The sequence below is a fragment of the Syzygium oleosum genome, unplaced genomic scaffold, assembly GCF_021117445.2.
Source record: "Syzygium oleosum isolate NSW1041296 unplaced genomic scaffold, Sole_v2.1 Sole_v2.03, whole genome shotgun sequence".
Classification (NCBI taxonomy): domain Eukaryota; kingdom Viridiplantae; phylum Streptophyta; class Magnoliopsida; order Myrtales; family Myrtaceae; genus Syzygium; species Syzygium oleosum.
Window position 1 is genome coordinate 89,484 of NW_026607487.1, and position 24,209 is coordinate 113,692.

The following is a 24,209-nucleotide window of genomic DNA, read 5'->3' on the forward strand; positions in this document are numbered from 1 at the left end:
TAAACGACCACTTAGGGCCACAACCGAAGCCCCGTCGGTGTCTTTAGGCATAACCGGGCATCGTCTCGCTCCGTCGGGCACGGCAACATCTGAAACCCCCACCCAGATGGCATTCCATAAGGAGCATCGGTCCGGCCTCAACCGCAACACAGCATCGTCTAGAACTCCCGCCTAGACAGCATCCGAACCCTCGCCGGGCATCGTCTAGAACCCCCGCCTAGACAGACTTTCATGTGACCATGCAGACACACCAACCACTCAAGCCAATTCTTTATCTTTGAATTTAGCCAATGCAACAGGGTATATGATGCGCTATTCTCTTATGTACAATGTCACATATTGTATCCCCAGACCCTCGCTGGGTGACAGGTTCCTTTATGTGATCACACGAGCACAACAAACACACAACTCATTTAAATCTCAGCATTTAGCCAAATGCAAACGTGATTTGTGCTCACACAACAAATTACAACAACTTCCACACATAAAAATGCGGTAATAAATTCACACGTGATCACATACATATAATTAAACCATCAAATTTTGCATACTTCCCAATTCAAACATCCATGCCCTATTTAGCTCATAAAAATTGACATACAAACCCAACACCTCGAGATTTACTGTTCATATGCCTGCAATTCCATCCTTAAAAATGGCAATACAATTCATTTAGTTATACAAGCTAATTTATACGGCAATTTTTCAACATAGGCATCACAATTCAAGCCTAAAACAATCACAATTTATTATTAAACTCTACACAAAAATATTAATAAAATATTAATATTTAAATTCCGAAAATTAATTTATTTAATAATAAAATAATCCGATAGCTTATCGTCAAATCCTCGATAGCTTATCGCAATATTGGCAATAGCTTATCACTAAAAATTCGATAGCTTATCGAATTTTCTCGATAACTTATCGAGTCCACTTATTACTTATCGCGATAACTTATCGACTAATCCTTAATTAATTAGTACTAAACATAATTAACTTAGTCTAATCAAACCCTAAGCAAGTTTAACATACTAATCAAGGGATTAGAGCGTTAACTCACCCGGAAACGATTCCGACGACACAGGCGCGACGGCAGCGACAAGGGCTACACGTGGCTCGGTCCGAAAATAACACGAGGTGACAACGACGGCATGGACAGCAGCACCACAGCTTCTGTGGGCTGTTTTGGCTCGCGGTGAGGGCGAATCGGCGAGGAAACGGCTCGAACGGACAGCACACGGTGGTGGCTCGGCAAGGGCGGCTCACGGCGTGGCTTGGGGGTGGAGATGGGGGTGAACGGCGGCCAAAACAGCAGCCAAAAGGGGCGGTGATGGTGGCGGAAAATGGTGAGGCCGAGACAGAGAGAGAAAAACGTGAGAGAGAGAGAGAGAGAGAGAGAGAGAGAGAGAAGAGAAAGAGAGAAAATGAGAGAAATGAGGAGGAGAGAGAAAGTGTCTTCAAGACACCCCAAAATGGATGGCCAAGATCCATCCTTGCGCAACAAGTAAAGATCCAATGGCTAGGAATCAATCTTGCAAAAACTTCTAGAAGGGCAATTTGGTAATAAAGAGAAGATGAGAGGGGTATTTTGGTAATTTCAGCCTTGACACTATTCACGTGCACTATTCACATGGGCTTGGGCTCAAGTCAACAAACTTGGGCTTGGGCTTGAACGGGTCCAATTTGAAGAGAAATGGGCTTGAAATGGTTAACGGGCTTGAAATGGGCTTGACAGGTTTAGTGGGCTTAAACTTGGGCTAAGCTCATTCTTCTTGGGCCGAAATCCTCCTTGGGCCCTATCATTGGGCTTAGTTCCTTGTGGGCTTCTCGTCTCGAGCTTTTCTTGCACAAATTCTCAAAACTTCTTAAGTTGGGCCCAAAAGGGCAAAACCGTAATTTCCCTTCCATTGGACCCTCGTGGCCGACTATATAGTCTATGAGGCCCATTGGGCTCTTAGAAATTCGTAAGCCCCCTTGCGGGCTCCAATTTCCAGCCCGAATTTCACTTTTCCAAGGTTTCTCGATTTACTGATAAATAAGCGATTTCCGGAATTTTTCTAATAATTGTCTCTTGATCCTCTAGAGTCCAATATCCTCAACTGGATTAGAATTTATGATTAAAATCACTCAAATGTGTCTTTCGCATAATTAGAACAATGGGCGGCTTTTAGGGGTTTCATGCATTTAACCTTCCAAATCAATCCACGTTTAAGCATTCTCAATCCATAAATGACCCTCGGTTGTCATGTAATCGTGAGGGGTCAATAGCCCGTTTCGAAGCATACGATCATTAAGGATTGGTTTAGTGTCGTTCGAAATTAATATAGTAATAGTGCAGAATCACCTGCAATCCGATTCTATACTATTGTCGAATCGATCTATAACCATTCCTGAATTGACTTGAAATGACTTATGGTTGTCCTTCAACGATCCTTATGGTCGAATTGTCAATCCATGATTGAGTGCTTTGGTCGCGCGCAATAAAGTCTTAATTTGCTTTTCCCAAAGCTTGGAATACCCTTGAATGATTCAAGAATCAATTCAGAGCCTAATTCTACTCATTGCGCATTGATAAAATAATCATTCATTACATCATGAATAGGGTCGAAATTTGAGGATGTCACACACGACCGCGCCTATAGCCGTACATCGCCTTCCTCTTTCACTCTCGGTCACCTCCATTTGCGTAAAACTTGATAGGACCAGTTCCATGGACCCACCTGGGAACCAGACCAGACCGGCAGTCCAGTTCGGTTCCCGGGTGGATCCATGGAACCGACTGGCAATTCCCGGTTCTAATTTCTCGAAACCGGTCCTTAGTGGGTGGTTCTCGATTTTATGTTGGGAACCGCCTGCCCGGACCAAGCTCACCTCTATTGTACACATATAAAGGAATAGCGGAGGAGAGGAGAATATGCTAGAAAATCCATCATCCGCATCACAACTCGTAAGGAAGAAAGAATGAGATAGAAGAAACCCCCCTCCCCCCCTTTATGTTTATCTAGGAGAGGAAGTTACTCAGATCAACATTTTTTATTTATGTACCGAGTCATACCATACCACACGCCCTCTGCCTAAGTGGGACGCTAAGTGATCGGTTGCCTATATCGTTCTATGAAACAAAACGTGTGAACAATACTACCAATAACTCACATTGTATTGCAAGAACCTGAGTGAATTAGAGAAATCACGCCACTATTCTTACACAAAGCTCATCTTATCTACTCCATCTTTTGACATTTTTTTTATATTTTTCTTTTGAACCTGATACATAATTCTACATGCATAAGAAAAGAGGAATGGATTCAATGGATTGTACCTGCTCGGTTTTTAGTCTGAAGAGGCCAGGGCGTATTATTGAAGCTTTGAGAAAGAACCTTATGGAGCCGAACCCTTGAGGCCATGAAAACACAACTAAGATAAGAACACTAGCCACTCAAGGACCAAAATCCAAAACAACTTCAATTTTGTTAGCAAAATGGATTCAAGGTAGGAAGTAATTACTTTCCGCTGCCGATGAATTCGTCGAAAGTGAGGATTTGGCTGTTCGACACCACAAGATTCAACTCCCTAAGCCCTTCGACAATGTGAACACAAACTTCTCTTGAAATGTGGGGTTTTTACCGCACACCAAATCAAATCAAATAAAAACTAAGATGCCCATCCACACAGTTTGCCCAATTAGCTCAACACCAGAAACTTCACCCATCAAACCCTTGTAACAAAACTCCATATCCAGATCTGAACAGGGAAAGAGGTAATTGCGCAAACATTTGGCGTGCAATTTAGAATTACCAGTGCAAGTTCTGGTGCAAAACTTGGTGCTGCCATTTTCCAGCCGCCAATGGGGCTATAGAGGCGACGGCGGAGGCAGAGGCAGCGTCGACGCGCAGCAGAATGCAGCGGATCGGGAGCAAAGGCGAGGGAGAGAATTTTGAAAAGAAGAAGAGAGAGAGCGTCTTCCTCGTTCTTGACAAGAGGGAGACCCAACATTTTGAAATATTAGAGAGAATTTGCAGATCTGTCTCAATGGGACCCACTCGCTGATACAATTCAAAAAACAAAAAATAGAATAGAAAGGGCAACTAGACAATCAGCCCAACTAATGTCGTCGCGAAATCTGATCATTGTCTTGTGTTGAAATCCCGCGAAGGATTTCTTCAGAGACAACAATCAAAAAACTGCACAACATCATCCAAACAACTCAGTCGCGTCAAAACCACCTCAGCGACGTTCCAACGATTCAACCCTCAGACACCAAGTCAACAACATCAAAGTAACCAGCGTCGAATGGGGGTTAGTGTTTGAGGAGTTGAATTGTATTGCTACCTTTGTTGCGGTTTACTTTGATGTTGCTGAGTTGGAGTTTGAGGGGTTGAATTGTTTGAATGATGCTGAGGTGGTTTTGGCGCGGCCGAGTTGTTTGCATGATGATGTGCATATTGTTTGATTGTGGTCTGTGAAGAAACTTTCCACGGGATTACAACACAAGACAACATTTGGATTTCATGATGACCTTAGAAGCTCTTCGCCGCAGCTTTCTCTTCGACCCAACCGATGCAGAGCTCATCGACTTCTATCTCAAGAGGAAAGTGATGGGAAGAGCACCCAAAGCCAAAGTCATCCCATAATAATACATGGAACCACCATTAGGATGTGACAATCAAAGGATGGAAAGATGAAACAAGTGTGACATGGATATGCATACACAAGTTTAGGAGCTAAGGAGAAAGGGGATTTAGCTAATGCTGGGCAATGAAAGAATGATATGTGAACTTACATACCAACTCTTTTGTATAGGTTCATATTTACTATAACTTGTAATGTATCTAAGTAAAGTGTAATCCTATCATTAATTAGGTCAATTATTTTATTAGTACATGCATTGTATAAAAGAAAACTCAAACTTTATCATTAATTAGTTCTGTATTATTATTTGTATGTATAGTATATGTAAGTAAACTAAAATCCTATCATTAGTTAGGTAATTTATTTTATCCGTATTTATAAATTATATGCAGATAAGTAAATTGGAATCATATCATTAAGGGTCATTTGTTTTAAGAATAAATTGGCAAAACTAAAAAATTTAGGGCTGATTTGCATTTGTACAATTGATTTAGGACTAATTGGGTAATTTTTCCTAATTAATTGATGAAAGCATTCCGTTATGTGTACACATGTACCTTATAAACAAAAAATAAACGTACCAAATTGATAATTGAATTTTTATTTACCTTTAATGTACTATACACATAATTAATACAAATCACCCAACAATACAAGATTTCGGCTAACTTATATACGTACCATACGATCAAATGAAATAATACAAGTGATTAATGATAGGATTTGAGATTACTTATATACGTGACATGAAAAAATAAAGCCAATGTTCTAATTAATGTTTGGATTGCACTTTACTTTTATACATTATAAGCTCTGGCATAACATATGTCCATTTATAATTCCCATGCATTAGCGAATTCCGGTTTCTTGGTAACTTCTCTACCTCTCCATGCAAATTGATTTTGTGATTGCTTGCACTTTCTAGCCTCAAATTTTCATTTTCTATCCATATGTTTCACTAGGAAAATTACCTAATCAATCCTAAATCTAATGTACGTATGCCAATTCAATCTTAACCTTTTCAATTTTGCCAATTTAATCCTAAACCATTGCACAAAAATCTAATGTAGTCGTTCCAATCAAATTCATGGGAAATCACTGACGTGACAGTTCAAACATTATCAGTCATATCAACGATTTTCGATGAAAATTGACCAAAAGGATTACAATAATATTTCGCAAAAAGGTTTAAGATTAAATTGCTAAAATTGAAAAGTTTAAAACTGTTTTGACATCCATACAATAGGTCTAAAACTGATTTGACAATTTCCCCTATTTCAACATATTATTTAGAATTACAACCTCAAGAATTTCTTCGATTGATAAGCGTGTTAATCTTCTTTACCCAAGGCTTCTAGCCGAGACGATGTAATTCTGAACTTAGGAGTATGAACCTATGTGCATAGGGAAGGATTTAGAATTGAATAAAAATCAAATATTTGCTCCAACCCAAACAAGAACAGAAGATTGATACCCGATCTTCATCGTCTCCATTCAGAATCATCATTGAATACCCCATGCATAGACTCGTGATCAGTAGAAATCCTCAATTCGAACCGGCATGAGAAGATTGCACCATTTCAAAGGCTAGGGTGAAGATTTCGTCACTTGATCTCAAGCACCAGATTACTAGGCATCGAATACTGATTTTCAGGTAGCGTAGATGCTGACATGGGCTTGTGGACTAGAGGAACATTGGACGTCTTACAGATTTTGTTGACGTCCTCTTCTCGTTTTTTTCGATACTACGGAACTCCACATTGCGTTTGGGAACTAAGCCATCCTTTTGTTAGGCTATGCACTGTGAATGATTCAAGTGATCCATATACTTACTTCATACTTGTTTGTAATAGCGTTCTTGACAAAAAAAACAAATATTTTAGAATCGATTGAAGTGGGTACTATTGAGTTTGTAGTAGGAATGACATAACACAGTTAGATGAGTAAAGAATTGCACTTAGTTAAAAAGAGGACATTTTACAATTTGATGTTGCATTATATAAATGCAAAAGAGAGGTTGGCCATTGTTCCGTAAATTTTTCAGACATCAGTTTATAGGGTTGTTAGACTCACCATCTTTTAGCTCCATGTGGGAAGGCAGACAACTCTCGACGGTTGTTTGAGATTCTTCAAACCCAGGACCATGGTTGGCACTTTAATGCTGCTAAGAAAACGGGGCTGGAAATTTACAGACTTGTAGAGAGACTGCCACAGGCTTGAACACCAGATTTGGGGATTGAAGTCTGCACTTGCTTCCCTGTCATCCAGTGCAATTATGGTAGCCAATCAGGCTGAAACTCTTAACAGATCGTACAAGCACACAGGTACTTTTTTTGTCTAATTGAGTTCATGAATTGGGTGATGCAACACCATTAGCGCATCAGTAAAGTAATATGCGAATAATTGGGCATAAGCAGGTGGGGCATGGCAACATACTACCATAGACTCACAAAACTATTACCAAAAGTTTAAAATGATCACAAAGATCTAAAAATTGTCCATCGCTAGGGCGATCAATGGCTTACGAAGTGAGTAAAAGGGAGTACTATTCATCCATAAAAAGTAGCATTTGAAGGTATCTCTACGCTAGAGCAATGTGTGATGTTACTCCTTTGCACACATTTAAAAAAGAAAATATTCCAGATGCTCAGTTCTCAAAGATATCAAGGTGACATACCTTCCTCTTAGCAGGTACAGATAGGTACTTAGTTGGCTTAGGGAAGGAATCTAATCTGTAGAAAATAAATTAACGGAATCATAGGATGTAAAAAATTGCATTTTTGAAGTCACTTTTAATTATTCAAGCTTTAGTTACCGGCCTTGTGATGACTTATCCTTAGCTGCTTTAATATTTTCTATTGCCTGGTACACATAGTAAAACAACAATGAAAACATGTATGCTGTCTCCTTCAGAGGAAAAGAAGCAGACTTGCGCGAGTAGGCAACTGACCAACACATTACAGAACATAGAAGCCATACCTTCATCACTCTGTCAATGTTGAACCCATTCTCATTCACAAGAAAGGAAATTAAGCCCTTGCAAGGGGAAGACACAATCAGTTGGAAAACAATTCAATAATTCAAAAACTGAAATGTTGCAAGTAAATCCCAACATGGAGATGGCCCACCTCCTCGCTTGGAGCAGTCCATTTTATCTCAGGTAATTCTTCAGTAGAAACTATTGGTTCCTTGAAAAGCAGTCGAACCTCTCTATAGGGCCAATTATCTGATATCTGATACCTATTCAATAAACAAGCAAAAATTTCGTTCAGTAAAGCAAAAATGAATAAAGTTTTTCAAGTAATGCAATGAACCTGTGTGTGTTAAGGATAGAGATACAATACGATTTTGTTCAAGTAAGAGTAAAGGAACAAACAAAGCAGACAACAGAATAGATAAAAATTACATAGTAAATCAACATACGAAGTAGCATGGTTGATACACTGATTGGCAGCCCAAATCTACTGGTGGGACATGATCTTTCAGTTTCAATTTGTCGATCAAATATTTCACGCCAGTTGAGTTCGAGACATAATTTAAGTCAAGAAATCCAGTAGCCAAGACTATTGCAGTGAGAAACTTTGCTGCCTTATTTTGCTTACAAGCCAGGGGACAAGATAAGAGAATAAGAAGCACCTTTGCTTGTTTATGTTTCCTAGTATATTTTCTATGGAACCATGTTGACAGATGAGCTTAAGAGTGGTCAGCCCTCCAATACCTGATAAATTCATTCCAGAGACAAGCCACAGAGACAAGCCATATAAATTATCAAGCCAAAACATATAAGAGGGCAGAATGATGGACGACAGCATAAAACAGATGAAGAAAACACTGCAATAATATCACGTCTACCTCAAATGCTTTCACAATAATCACATCCAGAGAGAATGCACAGGTCAATGAATTGATTCATATCCAAATCCATCTCCTCCAAGATCTAAAAGTCATGAAAGTGAGAAAAAAGTTTGAGCATTTCGAATAAATAAACTTTTCTAAGTACCTTTGAAATTTCAAATTCCATGACTGGAACTTTTCTTGAGCTGGGATCCATCAAATGGCGAAGAAATATAGGAGCTCCAAAAGTAAGGGAATCCATATCCTCAGAAGCAACTGCAAAAACCTGAAAAATAGAATTACAGCTAAAGAATCATTCACGATTGCAATCAGAGAAAATTGGACAAAGATAACTTAGTGAAGAACGTACCAAATGTAAATAAGTACTTAGAAGAAGACAGTAGACAAGTGAGCATGATTATGTGTGAGTGAATAAGGAAATCAAATCATGGAAATAAAATGGTCATTTACATAAAGTTAAAAGACTGGTTATCATGGGGAAACAATAAACATTCCAAATCAGAAGACTATAAATAGGAAGATACGTGCTTTACCAGCTTTGCAAAGTGCAGCACATTGTGCCTCTGCTTCTGAAGGGGCCTAACATACATAAACTGAATCTGGTATCTAACATTTTGTTAGGAATAAAGAAGAACGAACTTCTCAGACAGAATAGTAACCTCAACTACTGGGACACCCATAAGTCTTTGTAGTTTTTTGCAATCTTCATTGTGCTGTTGTGTCACCTACAATGGTATCAAAGCCATGTACCAAAAACACACACACATCCAGTTAACTACATAGATAGGTTTTTCTGTAAAACAGAGACAACATCAAACTTCTCATTGGATAGAACGAAAATATCGCATTGTAAGGAAGTGATCGAAACAAAGACAAACCTTCACAGTTCTCTTGCTGAATTTCTCTATGTCTACCTTATTCTGAGACGGCAGGCAATAAATACAAAGCTCACTAAGCCTTCTTGTACTCTGTGTTTCTGCATGCTTATGTGTGTGTGTGAGAGAGAGAGAGAGAGAGAGAGAGCGTTTATACCGCAGTGGCTACTGCCAAGTCCTCAGAGGCATCTGCCCTCTTCAAAAAACTGCTCAGAGACTAATTTAAGGTAACTAAACGTATCCATAGATAATTCAAAAACAACGAGAAAATAGAAGGCTACATAATAATAATAAAGTACCGTTTTGCAAGCTCTTGCTTCTTCAAATCAGGAGGTTGACCATCAAATACGTAGCAATCATAACAACAGTAAAGCATAATTCAAAGAAGCACGAGCTTCATTCTTCTCAGCATTCTATCCCAATGAAAACAAAGGAGGTAAAGAAACAGACTTACACTGGCTGTATCCCCGCTTCCAACAGCTTAATCGTTCGGTAAAGCATGCCTTGTAGATGACTACATGGGAAAACAAATCACAAAGCAGCTCAAAGTCATATACATAAACCCGAGTCCAAGAAATATCATCGTAAGCATAAAACAGAAGGATAGTCCATGATTCAGTCATAAACTATACGAAGCTTGAGCAAAGTGGATTATCATTTCCATGGAGTATTGCCATGCCAGTAGTAGTACCTGGTGACTTGACCAGCCTCATTGGTGAGCATCTGAGTCCCCTTCCTCCCAACCACAACCTGATCCACCAATCAAAGACCAAAAAAAAGCCACCAACACTCAAAATCCAAATCCCAACCGACACCGAAACGTGCAATCAATCACAAGCATCGATCCATAAAAGCAAAGCACTTAACGAGGAACTGATAGATGCTCATGCTGGCATCGACTGCGATCCTCCGGCCAAAGTAGCTCTCCAGCTTTTGCTCCTTTATCGCCTTCAGGGCATTGTCCGCCAGTAGCTTTGTCAGCCCCTACCGAAATCAACGGACGATTCAATTAACAATCATATGGAAATGATCGGATTGAAGAAGGAGGAGGTCGAAACCACCTTGATACCCATTTCCGGAGAGAGAAGAGGATTGCAGTGGAAATTGAGGATGAAATTGAATTTTAGGATTCGATCTCTCCCGCCTTCCCACCTAATTTGGAGACCAGCGCGTGTGGGGTAGAGAGCGTGGGAGTCACATGCCAGGTGTCGCGAGTGTTTATTTATTCGAAGTATCCCAATGGTGTAAGTCCGTCGACTTTAATGTAAAAGTTTAGTGCTTACTCGCCCCTTGCTTTTCCTTTCCCAGGACTGAAAGCTGCCTCCTTGGAGGAGTTTCTTCGCTGCTCTTTTAGCAGCAAGTGCTAGTTCAAGTCAGTAATCATTTGATGCGCGGGATCTGTACTTCAACCTTCTTTTCACTTCGACGTTTCCAATTTCCTTATGTATATGGAAATAGGGTTAGACATGCCAACCGCAGAAAGTTTCGACTACGTTGCCACGATATTGTTCTATGGAAGCGGGCGGGCTGTTAGCGAAGCTAAATTTTTTCTTTTGAATTTTTTTTTATGCTCCACCTTTTGTGCTTTATCGTGCTACGATTCATGCGACGAAGTATCTTAAGTTTGAGCTTGAAATCCCTCTCAAGGTTTTCCTAAAAATGATTATTTTTATGGCCATGAAAAATTAGTCAATAGAAGATAAATTCATTATCCAGAACATTCTATGTCTAAATATTTTGGTTGACAATGAAGATATATTTTATTTATTTATTTTTGTAAGCAATACATGAAATCAATTTCTTTAAAAAAAATTTCAAATTGTTGATTTTCCGTGATACAAATGCTCACGTGTAAAAACTTATTAAACTAGTAGTTGGCTAAACATAGAAGAGGAATAATAATGATTCTAAATTCATAATTAATCGCGGCACAAATTTTAGAGTCGTTATTTATATAATAAATTATGTTGCTAATCACATGTCTTAGAAATAATTATGTATTTGTTAATATAGAGCTTCAATAAATTTTTATTGAAAACGATATTGATTTAAACTTGAGATGTCCATATACGAATTGACCACGTATTAACAATAACATACTTGTCATTTTTTGTGTTGGAAGATCACTAATATTTGAGATAGGAAATCAATGTATGTTTTTTATAAAAAGAAAAAATATCAATTAAACGAACGTTGATCCAAAACTAGGCATTGAATCTCAATGGGGAAATCGTCCAATTAGTCCTAAGCCTGCTGTACGAATGTCGAGTCAGTCCTGAAATTTTAAGTTTTGCTAATTTAGTCTTAAACATTTACTCGAAATTCCAATGTAGTCATGCTAGCCAATTTTCGTCGGAAATCGGTGATGTTGCGTTATGCCACGTACAATGCCTGATCAATGATTGGACTGTCAAAATTGACTGAAAGGACTACATTGAAATTTTCTGTAAATGTTTTATGACAAAATTGGTAAAATTAAAAAGTTTAAGACCGAATCGATATTCGTATAATAGGTTTAAGACTGATTGGGCAATTTTCCCGAATCTCGACCATCCACAATCACCATAATGTCCACAAACCAACTGTTCATCATCATATTGAGCTTCATTTTTCATTATATTAATTATTTAACCAAGACATAATAGCCGAAATAATTTACCGAATGACTGTATCCGAATAACTTCTTTATTCGAATAACATATATCAGCAAGTAAATCCAATTTACTGATAGAACTTCAAATTTTGAGTAATGTATATTATTCTATAAAGTAAAATGGTCTTTTACTATTTGATCCCTTTGAATTCCATATTCATATCGGCGATTGCATCTATAGGAATTACAATTTTCTTTTCTTTTCTATTCTTTTCAAAATATCTTCAATTAGTTATTTTGTAAGTATTTTAATGGACAAATGCATATACTTATAATTATTTTATCTCAAGCGTACTTCATATAAAATTTGAATCATTTTTATCTCATGAACATTCATTACCCAAAAAAGTTCAAATCTTGAAATATTTTCCTTTTTACACATATGTGTACATTGTACAGTTTCTCATATTTTGTAAACAATTTCTTTCTACTAATTAACAATTGAAATATTTTATAGTAGGCGATTTTACAAAATCTTTTAAACGACAATATGTTGCAAACACACACGGCATGTGCATTCTCACTAGTGCTATAGGTACTAAGATGGCAATCCTTACCAAATGACATGGCAATTTATGTGGCATTGTCTCGTTAATGAGCCTCAGGACAACAACCCCATAAGCTAAATTCAAAGTGAATTCAGTGTCCCGTCCGAAACATCAATCTACTGAAGCTAAACTCTATCAAAGGTACTCACTACAATCTCTAAACTATATGTATGCTAACTAAATGAAACTAAACTAAATCAGTGTTTAAACTTAACGACCTAATCAAGGTCTCTGTTTCTAACCACTTTCCAATCTTTCATTTTTTTTCATTTTTTAATTAATTTTAAATTCTTTTCTTGTTTTCTATTTTCCTCATGTACCCGATGAAAGTCTGTACGATCAGTTTTTGAATTTTCTAATTTCCTTGCGCTGATGGGCGCCCGCGATGGAGCTAGAAGCTAGAGCAAACCACTTCAAGCTCACCCGGCCAAAAAGCAAGGGAGAATAGAGCACGCAGCCGGTGCCGGAATGGCAAGGAATGAGCGACGATTCTCCGGCAACCAAAAACAACACAGACAGGAGTCGAGAAAACGAGGGATTTACTCAAAACCGAGAGGATTTCCTTTGTATAGTGAGCGTCCGGCTCTCCCTTTTCCGTGACCTCTCTCTGTCTCTAGTGCTCTCGGGTCAAAAGTCTCGGAACTCCGGCGATCGACGATGATGGAAAGCAAGCAACACAAGAGATCACGTTCAGAAAAATTGCCAATTTCAGTGTAGATCGGCCCAAAAAGAAAGCTTTTGCTTCCGTCGCCCCTGCTGCACCTCGCGCGCGTGTTTTCTCTTCCCCTGTTCTCAGATAAGCCGAAAGAAGGAGATAGGCCGGGCTTAAATTAATGGGACCTGAGTGATGTGAATTGAACTTGATAGATGGATTAGAAACCTAATGGGTTTGGGTTAGAAAGTATCGGGCTTAATTAGAGCTTTATTATTATTATTATTATTATTTGTTGGGGCAAGTGCACTGAAAATCATAAAACTTGTAACGAAAGTGTAATTAAATCCGGAAACTTTCAAAAAGTATAATTAAGTCCTTAAATTTGTCAAATTGGTGTAATCAAATTCTTTCCGTTAACTCTGTCCAACTTGGCTAACGGAAAATGCCGACATGGCTTTTTATTGTTATTTTATCTCTCTTACGTGACGACGACATGGCTAAAACATGAAATATAAGGCTAAAGCAATATCGTTTTGGTCAAAATCTGATTTTTCAATAATTTTTTTTAAATTATATTAAAAAATAATAAAAATTTTAAAAAAGAGAATAAATAGAAGAAAAAAAAGGAGGAAGAAGCAAGTGAGCCGCCCCACCATTGCTGGGAAGGGCCAGGGCCCGGTGACCCTCGCTGACCTTTTGTATCGAGGACGATAGTAACACAACATTTTGAACGTGCCATAAAAAGCCTAACCTTTTTGCTCACGGAACAAAACCGACAGCAATTACAAACGTCCATCATTTTTGTTAAATTGCCAAGGATACCCTACATAGCTCACGACACTAACGTATATAATGAGCCATGTCAACCAACACAAAATCTTAGTGTATAATCCGTGTTACCAAATTTCTAGCATTTTGTGTAAAAACAAAACAAAAAATCATTTGTGGTCATGATTAACGTGGTTCATTGTGCATGTCAGTATAATGAGCCGTGTAGGATGAGGCGTGGTGATTTAAGGTGAGAGTAGATAGAATTCATAATAGTTTTTATATTTATCTTATGAGTGAAAGGTTGAGCTTTTCTCTGGAAAGTTTAAAAAGTCGCATTATTTTCATCCCGCAGGCAAAGAGTTTTGGGCTTCTCTTTAGGATTTTTTTAAGGTTACGTTATTTTTGTCCTAGGTGCAAAAGGCAGTAGGTTTTATTCGGCTGTATACTTACTAATAGTCTAATACACAAGGAGTTAGTTGTGAACCTGCTTTGGACGAACACTTCTCTCTCTCTCTCTCTCTCTCTCTCTCTCTCTCTCTCTCTCTCTCTCTCTGCTGTGGGTTGAGGTCGGGCTCGTAGAAAACATGGGCTTGGGCTTTCTTTTCAATATTTTGGCCCAAATATTACGGTCATTCCCGGCGGTTGATGAGCTGACCTTCTCGCTCAAAGTCGCTGGCGAGTGCGTGAGAAACAAATGCGCCAACACCAGCGAAACCTTCAGATTCCGATTGGCAAAGATGTTGATTGATCTGAACCTGCTATTAATACTAGATAAGGAAGGACCACATGGAGGAAGCACATGGTGTGGGACCTAAGTAGGGAAAACAAATCTCGCTAGATCCAAAGGTGTACAAATGTTGCATCTCCTAGTAACCAACAAATGGCAAGTGCTTTTTCTTGTGTGGATCCTATTTCAATGGGAGGAAGCACATGGTGTGGGACCTAAGTAGGGAAAACAAATCTCCCTAGATCCGAAGGTGTACAAATGTTGCATCTCCTAGTAACCAACAAATGGCAAGTGCTTTTTCTTGTGTGGATCTTATTTCAATGGGAGGAAGCACATGGTGTGGGACCTAAGTAGCGAAAACAAATCTCGCTAGATCCGAAGGTGTACAAATGTTGCATCAAGTTATGTAACTCGTAAATTCATCAATCTTTTCGGGCATAGATCCGAGTATGATGAAATTTTTTTTAAGATTGAAGTTATTATTCACGGTGACTCGAAGAGTGGATGAAAAGTCTTTTGGTAAGTATCGAATTCTTTGAATTGAGACCAATGAAAGATCAAATTTGTTTTCGATAGCTTTAGCTTTGATTCGGCTCCACAAGACTTTTGTTTTACTAATCGAAAGTACAAAAGTCTGGTTGCAAATTTTTGAAAATCAGACTTATTAGGGAATCTGAATAGTTTCTGTTTTTGCAGGCAATGGGGTAGTTAGTAGTAGGCTCTTAATATTTCGAGGGAGAGCATCAAATTCAAGTTTCTGGCTTCATGTTAGTATAAATAGAGAACATTTTGGACTTTTATTTTATTTTATCAGGGAACATTTTGGACTTCAATGGAACATTTTTCAACCACAGAAATTGAAGAATTCTAAATTCCACAAAATTTGCAAAAGCTAATTCCTTCTTTGTATAGTACCGTTAATAGCCTAATTAATCTTTTAGGTTTTTATGATACTAAAAAGTACTTTTATTACAAACATATTGAGTTTATCTTTATATTTTGAGATCATCAATTGTGAATTTACTTCTAAATTTTTGTTTGCAAGATTGAATTGTGCTTCCATTGAAAGTCTGGCGGGTGTTGGACCACAATCGCACCAATAATTCAAACTCGTCAACCACGTGCTCGTGGTCGTCGTCTTCTTGCGGTGGAAATTTCAATGCACAGAAGGAGGAACCCAAGGCGATACCCGCCCAGGACGAAACAAACATCTCAGGAAATTTCGATGCAGAAGCAATGAAAAGAAATAAAACCAAACATAAAAAGACAAAGCATTGCCGGCAAGATTTTAGCCAAAAGATTCCCCTCAAGGAAAACAAGCGTGACGATGCATTTCCGTGGCCATAAATTACTCGTTATTGCTCCTTTCTCAAAGCTGCTAGTGAATCACTATGTAGAAACGCTAAAATAGTCGTAATTGGTACAATTAAATTCTAGGGTTAATACCACCAAAAATCCCAAACCGGTATACCCCTGATAAATTTACCCTAAATTAATTTTTTTTATCACCAAAAACCCCAAACTGGTACACCTGTGACAAATTTACCTTTCGTTAGTATTTGTTAAATTTTGCCTTTAAATTGCTAAGTTGGATGACACGTGGCAGTTGACGGGTGTACCAGTTTGAGATTTTACCCCTCTGTTTGTCACTTATTTACCATTTTGTGATTTTTCGTGATATTAATCCAATTTAACATACGGTAAATTTATCATGGGTGTACCAATTTGGGGTTTTTCGTGGTCAAAAAATTAGTTAGGGGGAAATTTGACACATGTGTACCAATTTAGGGTTTTTCATGGTATTAATCCTAAATTCTAAACCATATTTCATCTACATTTTATATGTTCAGCGAACTTGGTGTAAACTACATGTCCATCGGCAAGCGAACATTTTCTTTTTTTCAAATTTTGGAGCATATCATCTTAATTTTGTCACGCCCCGTACCCCACGAAGCATGAGCATCCCGCTTATAGGTCGAAATAGTAGCGCGACGCTCCCAGGTTACGGCACCGACCCGAAGACCCAAATCAGAGAAAACACGCCACATGCAGAAACGACGTATATGTAATAAATATACATATACACCCAGACAATTTAAAAGCAACCACGAGTGGCAAGAGAAAAATAAATTACGATTGATTAAACCCCCATATACATTATCCGTCTATAAACAAAAAGGTACATCAAAAGGCCACGAACAAAAAGGGATCGGTGACCTAGGGGTGTCAAACTAACTACCGGAGGGGTACGGTCAAAAAGTGTCGACCCTCACTCCTATGCTGATATCTAACCTACGGTACCCAGTCAGGATCAGAACCCGACGACTCCGAAGAACTCTCGAGTCGCTCTTGATCCTCCTCAGAACTCATGGCCTCCAACTCTATCTCTGGCTCAGGGTCTTGTTCTTCGTACTCGTCTACGTCCATAGGCTCAGGGGCTTCTGCGTCCACCTGCTCTGGAGCTGGATCGACTATCTCCGGCTCAAAAGCTAATCCACCAAGCTCCTCGTGCTCTTCCTCTTCTTCCACAATCTCGTACTCAACCTCAGAATCAGGATTGCCCTCCATATCGACATCTACTATATCACCGTCTGGACATTGAATATCTAGCAGACCCTCTCCCACAAACGGGCGTCGGCGGACTGATGGGACCGAACTCTACTCCAAAACGATCCCGGAAACACCGGGCTAGATACTCGTGAGTCTCAAAGTGAGCTAAGCCTACGTCTACCCATACTAAAGCATAGTGTCTATAGTACTTCTCCCCCGTTCCCACGGGGTGCAGTGGCCGTACGCTCTATATGGTGGGGAATCCCAAAGCGTAACGGTGCGTCGTCGAAGTTCATGGCGGGAGATCTGAAAAGTCGGTTTTACCACAACCGTGAGAAAACTCAGCAAGTAAAAACCACTAATCCTAAACTAGGCTAATGTGCACCTCCAGAGGGTAAATAAAACACATAAACAGATAAATAAACCAGTATAACAATCAATATAAGCTCACCCGGGCCCACAGCCCAATTCACTACTCTGCCCTGCAGGTTAGACTTTTGATATCAATATTAAACATATTCACTTAAATCGACCCGAAGGCCATGACCCGAAGGCCACAATTTATCTCGACCCGAAGGCCCGACCCGAAGGCCACAATTTATCCCGACCCGAAGGCCCGACCCGAAGGCCACAATTTATCTCTCGACCCGAAGGCCACAATTTCTCCCGACCCGAAGGCCCGACCCGAAGGCCACAATTTATCTCGACCCGAAGGCCCGACCCGAAGGCCACAATTTATCCCGACCCGAAGGCCCGACCCGAAGGCCACAATTTATCTCGACCCGAAGGCCCGACCCGAAGGCCACAATTTCTCCCGACCCGAAGGCCCGACCCGAAGGCCGACCCGAAGGCCACAATTTATCTCGACCCGAAGGCCCGACCCGAAGGCCACAATTTCAATCACTTCAAACATGTACATCAATGCGTCCAATATTGATCAATCAACGTCACGAGAGATGAATACAAGCCAAGGCACTCAAGGTTAATCGCCCACACTAATATACCAAGCATACTCATTCTCGACTTAGACGCATTCAACTCATCCTCAAGACAATCAATTTACTTCCGTTCTCACCCAATCCACTCGACATTGATTCGCACCTTTATTACAATTCAATGTAATGCACCTAAGGCCCGCCTTGGGTAAATCAAACTTAGTCCTCATTCTCATTGGTACGGGGTCACAAGATAGGATTTATATAAGTCCTAAGTAACCTCTAAAAATGCCTAATTCCTTGTCATCAACCAATGACTCAACTAAGTATTCAACTTGGATAAATTGCACAAATTCGGTACTCAATGAACAGTACCAGGGGAGGACACATTTTGCCCACTAAACCACAATTAAACACCCTCATTAGGCTCTAATCTTAACCCCAATCACCCAACAACCAAATACACTTACTTAAGCTTCAAATAAGCCTAAATAATCCCCAAAATGTCCACTTCCAAGTCATTAGTACTTGAACTTAATTAGTGCCACACTTAGACAATTTTACACAATTTCGGAGCCCCATGAACAGTACCAGGAATAATTCACATTTAGGTACTAAACCACCTTTAAACCATCTCATTAGGGCCTAATCACTTACCCTAAACATCCAACCACCAAATACACCTAATTAAGCCTCAAATGAGCCTAATTAACACCTTAATTATCTAATTCCAAGCCTTGAATCATTGAATTCAATTTGTGCAAAACTTAGACAAATATGCACATTTTCGGTGCTTTGTGAACAGTACCAGAACAAGGGCTGTTTTGGGCCTTAATCCACCATTAAATCATCTCATTAAGCACTAATTAGGCCCCCTAATCACCCCACACAACATTAGGCATATCTAGACCATGATTAGGCTTCATTAACCTCCTAATTACCCTCTAAAATGCACAAATAAACTAATTAAGGGTTTAGGGGTTTATACTCGCCTAAAATCGACTCGAGGCGACGGGAGCGGGCGGTCGATTACCGACACGCGGTGAGAATCGACGGCGGCGCTCCGGTGGCAAGCCGGCGGTCACGGCGGCGCCGGTGTGATTCACGGCCACACACCCAATCGGAACAGGGGAGCTGCTGGGCGTACGGGCTGAGGATGGTGGAGAGAGAGACGGTGAGGGTGAGGTGGTCGACGAGGGCGGCGCACGGCGGTGGACGGCGGCGCGGTGCCGGCGAGGTGTAGACCGTCGGCGTTTCTCTCTCTCTCTCTCGCCTGGAACAGCTGCTGTGGGGCGGACGGTCCAGAGGGTGGGACTGGTCGACGGAGGCTGGGGCGGTGCCAGGGGGTGCTGCGCGGCGGCCTGAGGTCAGCAGCTCCGGCGGCGCGGCTGTTCCGGCGTGAACAGTGGCCGGCGGAGCAGAATGACGGAGGAGCGGTGTGAAGAGGACGATCGTGAAGGCTGGCTGGGGGAGAGAGAACGTGAGCTGAGAGGGACTGAGGAGAGAGAAGAAACAAGTCAAAAGTGGTCAAACTTGGGTGAGTGGAATCCAAGTGTCAACAATCCAAGGGTTTGGACAATTTGCCCTTGAATCCAATGGCTTAGGTTCACTCCTCTCCAATAATGCAAGGGTGAGATGGTCAAATGCCCCTAACCAAGGCTGACCAGGTCTGGTTTGGTCCACTTAACCTTAGTTAGTCCCCAAAATTTATCCAAATTTCGGAATAAATTAAAATGGCCTAGGGGCATTTTCGTAATTTTCCGATCCCGGACCGAAATTTCAATTTTTGTCCATACCGGTCCTATATGTTCATGGGAGACTTAATACGGTGTCGGATTCGCGAAATTCACTTTCTACGCCTTCGAAAATCGCCTGCGAAGTCCCGGGAATAAAATAATATTATTTTTCCAATTTTTGCCGAAATTCCCGTTTTTGTCCAAAACCACTCTAAATGTACGTGGCCACTCCAAAATGACCTTGGCAGCGAAAAATAACCTCAAACGGCCTCCGAATCCCGTCCCGGTGCCCACGGGGGCAAAACCGTAATTTTCCCAATTTTTGTCGAAATTCCTATTTTCAGCCGGTCTTGTCCCAAACTTACTTGGCCACTATAAAATGACGTCCGTCCTACAAAATAGTCATAATTACCCTTGAAATTTTGATATCGGAGTTCGGCTCAATATCGCGATCAAAATAGCTCGTTTTGAAATCTTAGGATCTCTCACTAACGGGTGGCCATTTAGGTGTTACGCGTATCGACCTAAGACTGTTCGAGTCTCGATAGTCTCAAATCTCGAGAGAAGGTGAGAGATTATCACTAGTACCGGGGGTCGCGATCGTTCGGATATAATTTGGGATTTGTTTGTCAGGCGTACTTTCGGTCGTGCGGAATCACCCGCGATCCAATCGTACGTTACTAACTATATCAAATCTATTATCTTCCTAAGATCGGCCCATATTGGCTCAAGATATTCCCTCGACGTTTCTCGAAATCAGTGTCCAATCGCGATCGTCTTTCTCGGTCCACGTACCTATTCCTATTTAGCTTTTCCCATTTGGTTAGTATCCCGTGATTGATCAAGTCCGGGCGAGACTCACTAAAATCACACGAGAATTAATATACGCTTTACTGGTTCCGATAGCGGGTCAAAATTCAGGATGTTACAAATTTTGCCCTTTTTTCATGCATAGACCGCAGTGTATATATTCTCGTTAAAGTGTATCTAGGTAGTGATTCACCAGTGTCAAATTTTGGAGCATATCGTCTTAATCGATCCCACTTTACAAATACTCGTCGAGTCTGTCCTAGGAATTGACCAATTTCGAAGATCTTGTTCAATTTGTGCTATAGTCATTCCTTCTAAATTGAAATTATCTTGGCTTGAGGTAGAATCACGGTCAGGATTAGACCTAGGGCTCGCACTAGAACAGAGATCGTCTGAACAGACTACTCATTGTAAATTAAGAAATCAACATACTAGTCCTCTAAAACGATTTCAGCTTAATCCTATCGGGCACACCCCGTGATGACACATAATGGGCTGGCCAACGGATGTTACAGCTGAGAATTATGAAAGACAAAAACGGTTTATCTCAATTTTTTATGAAGAACAAAGGAAATCTTTCATAATCAAAATGAAACAAGGTAAATTTCGAACTCAAGAAATGAGAGCTTGTTCATCGAATATTGACCATGGCACGGGTGAGAATCGGTATCTAAAAGTATCACAATCAAAATTCACGAGTCAAACCAACTCGCATATCCCAATCAAAAGCTTTGCACAACCATGGTACACCCATGTCATTTGAATTAAGGTATTTTTTTAGGGTTCTTTTCCGTACTTTTTATTTGCAAATTTTGAGGGAAATTTAGCATGGGACAAAGATATATTTGCTCAAGTCCCAATCACATTTCCTTTCGAAACTGAGCAGACCTTAAAGAGAGAGTGAATAGATGTCATTCTTTGAAAAAAAGGCCTATAATATGAATGATGTTTCAACCATGCTCAAAACTCAAAAGCGTCGCACTGTGACCTATAATACAGATATTAACCAACAAATATGCTTATATGCATGGAAATTGAGTGACTAACGACTTATTTAGCCGAAGATTAGAAAACTCGACCAAATATCTTATACTAAATTATCACAAAAAAAAAAAATTAGCCAAAGTAAATGTATCTTTCGTAGACTCCATTCTTTCATGATCAATATGAGTGAATTTACATTTCGAGCACATTTAATTGATGATTATATTCTGGAAGTTTGTTGGTCTTAAAAACTTGATATTGTTGTAGCTAGCAATATCACCTGGGGGGTTGAATAGGTGATTTTAATAACACTTGACAATTTAATGCCGAAGCAAAGCGGTCAAGTTGAGTATTAAACTCGAGTGAAATCAGAGTCTGATTATTGACAGTGATATGATGATATTCACTAGTGTGCAAAATTCTATTAAAAATAATGAACAAGAGTTGAGAGATAGAAGAAATTGCACAAAAATTTATAGTGATTCGGCTTAAAACAAGCCTACATCCACTATTTTTCCACTGATAGCCTACTGGCTAGATTTCACTAGTCAATCAATAAAAGGTTATAAAAGTGGGTGATAATGCTTAGGTTTGTGATAGGTCTCACTATATCACACAGTTATTTTTTCAATGCCTCTTAAGGATTACAATTTGTAGCTCACGAAAGACAAGTATGCAAGATTGAAGTTCTCTTGAACTTTGAATTTTTTTATTCTGGATCTCTCTTTGCTCTTCGGCACCTTGGTCTCCTTTTATATTCCTCTACTTTCAATCTATCTGTTTGATAGTCTTCAGTGGATCACTCTCCAAACAACCCTAAGGAGAAAAATGCATAAAGAAGATTGAGTAGAGAGATAATATTTGAATTTCCATTGATTTAGTCGCCCGTACAAACAAATCTTGGTTTTCATAGGTAGAGTTCTTCGATTGAGGAAAGTAGCTTATCTTTGGAGTGATTACCAATCAATCAATCTTGAGTGAGAATTTCATTGCAAAACAATTTTTAAGACTGAAGATCAATCGGTGCTTTCTATATAGGAAATCCGAGCCAGATCACTAGTTGTGACCATATAAGTAGATTTTGTAATATGATGATATTCAACTTTAGCATAGAATCTAAAGAAATTAAGTGCTTTGATAATCTCCGCGTATAAGTTTTGCTGATATCCACATTGTTGCTCTGATGATATCCATGCAATAATATTGATGATATCCACGAAATAACTGTCTTAAGAGGTAAATAATGGATCACTTGCATTGTTTAGGATAGAGAGACAAAATGCCCTTCATCATTTGAGTCCGCACCTTTTGCGACGAAACTCTTCATCTTGAAAACGTGGAATTTTTCTTCACTCATCTTACATATATAAAAGATGGGGTGTACGATTAGGCTTCCTTTTCATCACTCTGACACGTCTCATTTAGCATTCTCAAGCATTACACATCATTCATTGAATCGTCTGACTAGATAAGTTCCAAATGAAATTGGTGAATTGGACAAGCATAATATCGTGCTAAATCTTCTTTCGAAAGATATGAGCATCCCAAGAGCTTATCAACTTTAAGCACGAGAAATATTACAATTTCATCATAAGTAGATTATCACGGCAAAAAGTTTATCACGAGAATTTTAACACAAAAGACATGACCTCAATAACATTTAATTATGCCAAGAGTCAACAAAAGCACCGCGCACTTGACATCATCAACTTATCCTTGCTTATATCAAACCATTCCTGCATATATCAACTTGATTCTTTTTATTTCTCAAACATTTATCAAGTTTAGTGAAACAACCTATACACCCCCTCTAGGTTGCAAATGTAGGCATAACAAGATGTTCTACCGTCTGGGACAAGTCTCTACAATGTTGAGTGGACATTAAGTGCTATGATTCATACACGAAATGATATGACTTGTATAACTTGATATTGATATGGCTTGTGTAGCCTGTGATGTGATATTTTTGAATAGCCATAATCATGTGGATGTTTAATAGTATATTTATCCACACTAATGCGGATGACACTTGCGATGGAGGGGCAGAGAGGCATCACAAATAGGTATTTATGATTCATTCCCCGATGTGTCAGTAGTGACGATATCTTGTTAGTCGAGATGAGTTTTAACTAGTGACAAGTAGGAAATAGATACTCACCTATGTATATCGGTGAGCTACTATATGGTATTTGTGCATCATGATATTGGTATGTTCATCTATGTGCATTTGAGTGTTAAACTCAATGTTAGCTCATTACATCTATTTTATTCATTCCACCTATGATTATAATTATTTTTATACAATGACTATTTGCTATCTCTTATTTTATTTTTAACTGCTTTTATTGGTAACAACGGCGACATATTACTTCATAAATTAAGATTAAGATAATGATACTGTTAAATATGTCTTGAATTTTATGTTCTCGGTCCGGTTCAACACCCGACCCGACATATTTTTAGTGCGACCCGAAAATT

The 24,209-nt window shown here is 39.4% G+C and overlaps 1 pseudogene; it reads right to left on the minus strand.

Annotated features, from left to right (window-relative positions):
- Positions 1 to 7,207: 7,207 nt before the first annotated feature.
- Positions 7,208 to 10,435, minus strand: LOC115661343 (flap endonuclease 1-like; annotated as a pseudogene).
- Between the last annotated feature and the right edge of the window lie 13,774 nt (positions 10,436 to 24,209).